This window comes from Salmo salar, chromosome 18 (assembly GCF_965601325.2).
Source record: "Salmo salar chromosome 18, fSalSal1, whole genome shotgun sequence".
NCBI classification, from domain to species: domain Eukaryota; kingdom Metazoa; phylum Chordata; class Actinopteri; order Salmoniformes; family Salmonidae; genus Salmo; species Salmo salar.
Window position 1 is genome coordinate 190001 of NC_138308.1, and position 7500 is coordinate 197500.

The 7500-nt window shown below is 64.5% G+C and overlaps 2 protein-coding genes across 2 annotated transcripts in view; one reads left to right on the plus strand and one right to left on the minus strand.

The window, feature by feature from the left end:
* The window catches only part of smcr8a (Smith-Magenis syndrome chromosome region, candidate 8a), a 72286-nt gene that overhangs the window by 54752 nt on the left and 10034 nt on the right, over window positions 1–7500 (minus strand). The gene's annotated exons all lie outside the window — the stretch shown is intronic.
* top3a (DNA topoisomerase III alpha) overlaps window positions 1–7500 on the plus strand; it is a 53489-nt gene that overhangs the window by 29020 nt on the left and 16969 nt on the right. The gene's annotated exons all lie outside the window — the stretch shown is intronic.

A 7500-nucleotide genomic window follows, 5' to 3' on the forward strand; every position in this document is an offset into this window, starting at 1 on the left:
TGGGGGGACTGGTGGAGGGTAGGTACTGGGGGAAGGGACTGGTGGAGGGTAGGTACTGGGGGGAAGGGACTGGTGGAGGGTAGGTACTGGGGGGACTGGTGGAGGGTAGGTACTGGGGGGAAGGGACTGGTGGAGGGTAGGTACTGGGGGATGGGACTGGTGGAGGGTAGGTACTGGGGGGACTGGTGGAGGGTAGGTACTGGGGGGAAGGGACTGGTGGAGGGTAGGTACTGGGGGGAAGGGACTGGTGGAGGGTAGGTACTGGGGGGAAGGGACTGGTGGAGGGTAGGTACTGGGGGGAAGGGACTGGTGGAGGGTAGGTACTGGGGGGACGGGACTGGTGGAGGGTAGGTACTGGGGGAAGGGACTGGTGGAGGGTAGGTACTGGGGGGAAGGGACTGGTGGAGGGTAGGTACTGGGGGAAGGGACTGGTGGAGGGTAGGTACTGGGGGGAAGGGACTGGTGGAGGGTAGGTACTGGGGGGAAGGGGCTGGTGGAGGGTAGGTACTGGGGGAAGGGACTGGTGGAGGGTAGGTACTGGGGGGAAGGGGCTGGTGGAGGGTAGGTTCTGGGGGAAGGGACTGGTGGAGGGTAAGTACTGGGGGGACTGGTGGAGGGTAGGTTCTGGGGGACGGGACTGGTGGAGGGTAGGTACTGGGGGGAAGGGACTGGTGGAGGGTAGGTACTGGGGGGACTGGTGGAGGGTAGGTACTGGGGGAAGGGACTGGTGGAGGGTAGGTACTGGGGGATGGGACTGGTGGAGGGTAGGTACTGGGGGAAGGGACTGGTGGAGGGTAGGTACTGGGGGAAGGGACTGGTGGAGGGTAAGTACTGGGGGGACTGGTGGAGGGTAGGTACTGGGGGGATGGGACTGGTGGAGGGTAGGTACTGGGAGAAGGGACTGGTGGAGGGTAGGTACTGGGGGGAAGGGACTGGTGGAGGGTAGGTACTGGGGGGACTGGTGGAGGGTAGGTACTGGGGGAAGGGACTGGTGGAGGGTAGGTACTGGGGGAAGGGACTGGTGGAGGGTAGGTACTGGGGGGAAGGGGCTGGTGGAGGGTAGGTTCTGGGGGAAGGGACTGGTGGAGGGTAGGTACTGGGGGAAGGGACTGGTGGAGGGTAAGTACTGGGGGGACTGGTGGAGGGTAGGTACTGGGGGGATGGGACTGGTGGAGGGTAGGTACTGGGGGAAGGGACTGGTGGAGGGTAGGTACTGGGGGGAAGGGACTGGTGGAGGGTAGGTACTGGGGGGACTGGTGGAGGGTAGGTACTGGGGGGACTGGTGGAGGGTAGGTACTGGGGGGATGGGACTGGTGGAGGGTAGGTACTGGGGGGACTGGTGGAGGGTAGGTACTGGGGGGAAGGGACTGGTGGAGGGTAGGTACTGGGGGATGGGACTGGTGGAGGGTAGGTACTGGGGGGACTGGGGGAGGGTAGGTACTGGGGGGAAGGGACTGGTGGAGGGTAGGTACTGGGGATGGGACTGGTGGAGGGTAGGTACTGGGGGGAAGGGACTGGTGGAGGGTAGGTACTGGGGGATGGGACTGGTGGAGGGTAGGTACTGGGGGGAAGGGACTGGTGGAGGGTAGGTACTGGGGGGAAGGGACTGGTGGAGGGTAGGTACTGGGGGGACTGGTGGAGGGTAGGTACTGGGGGAAGGGACTGGTGGAGGGTAGGTACTGGGGGGAAGGGACTGGTGGAGGGTAGGTACTGGGGATGGGACTGGTGGAGGGTAGGTACTGGGGGAAGGGACTGGTGGAGGGTAGGTACTGGGGGGACTGGTGGAGGGTAAGTACTGGGGGAAGGGACTGGTGGAGGGTAGGTACTGGGGGACTGGTGGAGGGTAGGTACTGGGGGGAAGGGACTGGTGGAGGGTAGGTTCTGGGGGGAAGGGACTGGTGGAGGGTAGGTACTGGGGGGATGGGACTGGTGGAGGGTAGGTACTGGGGGGATGGGACTGGTGGAGGGTAGGTACTGGGGGAAGGGACTGGTGGAGGGTAGGTACTGGGGGGAAGGGGCTGGTGGAGGGTAGGTTCTGGGGGGAAGGGACTGGTGGAGGGTAGGTACTGGGGGGACTGGTGGAGGGTAGGTACTGGGGGGACTGGTGGAGGGTAGGTACTGGGGGGACTGGTGGAGGGTAGGTACTGGGGGGATGGGACTGGTGGAGGGTAGGTACTGGGGGGATGGGACTGGTGGAGGGTAGGTACTGGGGGGACTGGTGGAGGGTAGGTACTGGGGGAAGGGACTGGTGGAGGGTAGGTACTGGGGGGAAGGGACTGGTGGAGGGTAGGTACTGGGGGATGGGACTGGTGGAGGGTAGGTACTGGGGGACGGGACTGGTGGAGGGTAGGTACTGGGGGAAGGGACTGGTGGAGGGTAGGTACTGGGGGGAAGGGACTGGTGGAGGGTAGGTACTGGGGGAAGGGACTGGTGGAGGGTAGGTACTGGGGGGAAGGGACTGGTGGAGGGTAGGTACTGGGGGGATGGGACTGGTGGAGGGTAGGTTCTGGGGGAAGGGACTGGTGGAGGGTAGGTACTGGGGGAAGGGACTGGTGGAGGGTAAGTACTGGGGGGACTGGTGGAGGGTAGGTACTGGGGGGATGGGACTGGTGGAGGGTAGGTACTGGGGGGAAGGGACTGGTGGAGGGTAGGTACTGGGGGGAAGGGACTGGTGGAGGGTAGGTACTGGGGGGACTGGTGGAGGGTAGGTACTGGGGGGATGGGACTGGTGGAGGGTAGGTACTGGGGGAAGGGACTGGTGGAGGGTAGGTACTGGGGGGAAGGGACTGGTGGAGGGTAGGTACTGGGGGAAGGGACTGGTGGAGGGTAGGTACTGGGGGAAGGGACTGGTGGAGGGTAGGTACTGGGGGAAGGGACTGGTGGAGGGTAGGTACTGGGGGGAAGGGGCTGGTGGAGGGTAGGTTCTGGGGGAAGGGACTGGTGGAGGGTAGGTACTGGGGGAAGGGACTGGTGGAGGGTAGGTACTGGGGGGAAGGGACTGGTGGAGGGTAGGTACTGGGGGATGGGACTGGTGGAGGGTAGGTACTGGGGGGACTGGTGGAGGGTAGGTACTGGGGGGAAGGGACTGGTGGAGGGTAGGTACTGGGGGGACTGGTGGAGGGTAGGTACTGGGGGGATGGGACTGGTGGAGGGTAGGTACTGGGGGGACTGGTGGAGGGTAGGTACTGGGGGGAAGGGACTGGTGGAGGGTAGGTACTGGGGGATGGGACTGGTGGAGGGTAGGTACTGGGGGGACTGGTGGAGGGTAGGTACTGGGGGGAAGGGACTGGTGGAGGGTAGGTACTGGGGGATGGGACTGGTGGAGGGTAGGTACTGGGGGGACTGGTGGAGGGTAGGTACTGGGGGGAAGGGACTGGTGGAGGGTAGGTACTGGGGGAAGGGACTGGTGGAGGGTAGGTACTGGGGAAGGGACTGGTGGAGGGTAGGTACTGGGGGAAGGGACTGGTGGAGGGTAGGTACTGGGGGATGGGACTGGTGGAGGGTAGGTACGGGGGGGAAGGGACTGGTGGAGGGTAGGTACTGGGGGGATGGGACTGGTGGAGGGTAGGTACTGGGGGGATGGGACTGGTGGAGGGTAGGTACTGGGGGGACTGGTGGAGGGTAGTTACTGGGGGGATGGGACTGGTGGAGGGTAGGTACTGGGGGGAAGGGACTGGTGGAGGGTAGGTACTGGGGGACGGGACTGGTGGAGGGTAGGTACTGGGGGACGGGACTGGTGGAGGGTAGGTACTGGGGGACGGGACTGGTGGAGGGTAGGTTCTGGGGGGAAGGGACTGGTGGAGGGTAGGTACTGGGGGGAAGGGACTGGTGGAGGGTAGGTACTGGGGGGAAGGGACTGGTGGAGGGTAGGTACTGGGGGAAGGGACTGGTGGAGGGTAGGTACTGGGGGGAAGGGACTGGTGGAGGGTAGGTACTGGGGGGATGGGACTGGTGGAGGGTAGGTACGGGGGAAGGGACTGGTGGAGGGTAGGTACTGGGGGGAAGGGACTGGTGGAGGGTAGGTACTGGGGGGAAGGGACTGGTGGAGGGTAGGTACTGGGGGGAAGGGACTGGTGGAGGGTAGGTACTGGGGGGAAGGGACTGGTGGAGGGTAGGTACTGGGGGAAGGGACTGGTGGAGGGTAGGTACTGGGGGGATGGGACTGGTGGAGGGTAGGTACTGGGGGGAAGGGACTGGTGGAGGGTAGGTACTGGGGGGAAGGGACTGGTGGAGGGTAGGTACTGGGGGGAAGGGACTGGTGGAGGGTAGGTACTGGGGGAAGGGACTGGTGGAGGGTAGGTACTGGGGGGAAGGGACTGGTGGAGGGTAGGTACTGGGGGGAAGGGACTGGTGGAGGGTAGGTACTGGGGGGAAGGGACTGGTGGAGGGTAGGTACTGGGGGAAGGGACTGGTGGAGGGTAGGTACTGGGGGGAAGGGACTGGTGGAGGGTAGGTACTGGGGGGAAGGGACTGGTGGAGGGTAGGTACTGGGGGAAGGGACTGGTGGAGGGTACTGGGGGGAAGGGACTGGTGGAGGGTAGGTACTGGGGGGACTGGTGGAGGGTAGGTACTGGGGGGAAGGGACTGGTGGAGGGTAGGTACTGGGGGGAAGGGACTGGTGGAGGGTAGGTACTGGGGATGGGACTGGTGGAGGGTAAGTACTGGGGGGAAGGGACTGGTGGAGGGTAGGTACTGGGGGAAGGGACTGGTGGAGGGTAGGTACTGGGGGAAGGGACTGGTGGAGGGTAGGTACTGGGGGAAGGGACTGGTGGAGGGTAGGTACTGGGGGGATGGGACTGGTGGAGGGTAGGTACTGGGGGGATGGGACTGGTGGAGGGTAGGTACTGGGGGACGGGACTGGTGGAGGGTAGGTACTGGGGATGGGACTGGTGGAGGGTAGGTACTGGGGGGAAGGGACTGGTGGAGGGTAGGTACTGGGGGACGGGACTGGTGGAGGGTAGGTACTGGGGGGAAGGGACTGGTGGAGGGTAGGTACTGGGGGAAGGGACTGGTGGAGGGTAGGTACTGGGGGGATGGGACTGGTGGAGGGTAGGTACGGGGGGATGGGACTGATGGAGGGTAGGGGCTGGTGGAGGGTAGGTACTGGGGGACGGGACTGGTGGAGGGTAGGTACTGGGGGGAAGGGACTGGTGGAGGGTAGGTACTGGGGGACGGGACTGGTGGAGGGTAGGTACTGGGGGAAGGGACTGGTGGAGGGTAGGTACTGGGGGGAAGGGACTAGTTGAGGGTAGGTACTGGGGGAAGGGACTGGTGGAGGGTAGGTACTGGGGGGAAGGGACTGGTGGAGGGTAGGTACTGGGGGACGGGACTGGTGGAGGGTAGGTACTGGGGGGAAGGGACTGGTGGAGGGTAGGTACTGGGGGGAAGGGACTGGTGGAGGGTAGGTACGGGGGGAAGGGACTGGTGGAGGGTAGGTACTGGGGGGAAGGGACTGGTGGAGGGTGAGTACTGGGGGGAAGGGACTGGTGGAGGGTGAGTACTGGGGGGAAGGGACTGGTGGAGGGTAGGTACTGGGGGGATGGGACTGGTGGAGGGTAGGTACTGGGGGGACTGGTGGAGGGTAGGTACTGGGGGGAAGGGACTGGTGGAGGGTAGGTACTGGGGGGACTGGTGGAGGGTAGGTACTGGGGGGACTGGTGGAGGGTAGGTACTGGGGGAAGGGACTGGTGGAGGGTAGGTACTGGGGGATGGGACTGGTGGAGGGTAGGTACTGGGGGGAAGGGACTGGTGGAGGGTAGGTACTGGGGGGAAGGGACTGGTGGAGGGTAGGTACTGGGGGAAGGGACTGGTGGAGGGTAGGTACTGGGGGGACTGGTGGAGGGTAGGTACTGGGGGGAAGGGACTGGTGGAGGGTAGGTACTGGGGGAAGGGACTGGTGGAGGGTAGGTACTGGGGGGAAGGGACTGGTGGAGGGTAGGTACTGGGGGGACTGGTGGAGGGTAGGTACTGGGGGGAAGGGACTGGTGGAGGGTAGGTACTGGGGGGACTGGTGGAGGGTAGGTACTGGGGGGACTGGTGGAGGGTAGGTACTGGGGGAAGGGACTGGTGGAGGGTAGGTACTGGGGGGACTGGTGGAGGGTAGGTACTGGGGGAATGGACTGGTGGAGGGTAGGTACTGGGGGGATGGGACTGGTGGAGGGTAGGTACTGGGGGGACTGGTGGAGGGTAGGTACTGGGGGATGGGACTGGTGGAGGGTAGGTACTGGGGGGAAGGGACTGGTGGAGGGTAGGTACTGGGGGGAAGGGACTGGTGGAGGGTAGGTACTGGGGGGACTGGTGGAGGGTAGGTACTGGGGGGGACTGGTGGAGGGTAGGTACTGGGGGGAAGGGACTGGTGGAGGGTAGGTACTGGGGGGAAGGGACTGGTGGAGGGTAGGTACTGGGGGAAGGGACTGGTGGAGGGTAGGTACTGGGGGGACTGGTGGAGGGTAGGTACTGGGGGGAAGGGACTGGTGGAGGGTAGGTACTGGGGGGAAGGGACTGGTGGAGGGTAGGTACTGGGGGGAAGGGACTGGTGGAGGGTAGGTACTGGGGGGAAGGGACTGGTGGAGGGTAGGTACTGGGGAAGGGACTGGTGGAGGGTAGGTACTGGGGGGACTGGTGGAGGGTAGGTACTGGGGGGAAGGGACTGGTGGAGGGTAGGTACTGGGGGGAAGGGACTGGTGGAGGGTAGGTACTGGGGGGACTGGTGGAGGGTAGGTACTGGGGGGGACTGGTGGAGGGTAGGTACTGGGGGGACTGGTGGAGGGTAGGTACTGGGGGGAAGGGACTGGTGGAGGGTAGGTACTGGGGGGAAGGGACTGGTGGAGGGTAGGTACTGGGGGGACTGGTGGAGGGTAGGTACTGGGGGAAGGGACTGGTGGAGGGTAGGTACTGGGGGGACTGGTGGAGGGTAGGTACTGGGGGGAAGGGACTGGTGGAGGGTAGGTACTGGGGGGAAGGGACTGGTGGAGGGTAGGTACTGGGGGGAAGGGACTGGTGGAGGGTAGGTACTGGGGGGACTGGTGGAGGGTAGGTACTGGGGGGACTGGTGGAGGGTAGGTACTGGGGGGACTGGTGGAGGGTACTGGGGGGAAGGGACTGGTGGAGGGTAGGTACTGGGGGGAAGGGACTGGTGGAGGGTAGGTACTGGGGGAAGGGACTGGTGGAGGGTAGGTACTGGGGGGAAGGGACTGGTGGAGGGTAGGTACTGGGGGGAAGGGACTGGTGGAGGGTAGGTACTGGGGGGAAGGGACTGGTGGAGGGTAGGTACTGGGGGAAGGGACTGGTGGAGGGTACTGGGGGAAGGGACTGGTGGAGGGTACGTACTGGGGGGAAGGGACGGGTGGGGGTAGGTACTGGGGGGAAGGGGGGTGGAGGGTAGGTACTGGGGGGACTGGTGGAGGGTACGTACGGGGGAAGGGGGGTGGAGGGTAGGTACTGGGGGGACTGGTGGAGGGTACGTACGGGGGAAGGGGGGTGGGTAGGTACTGGGGGGAA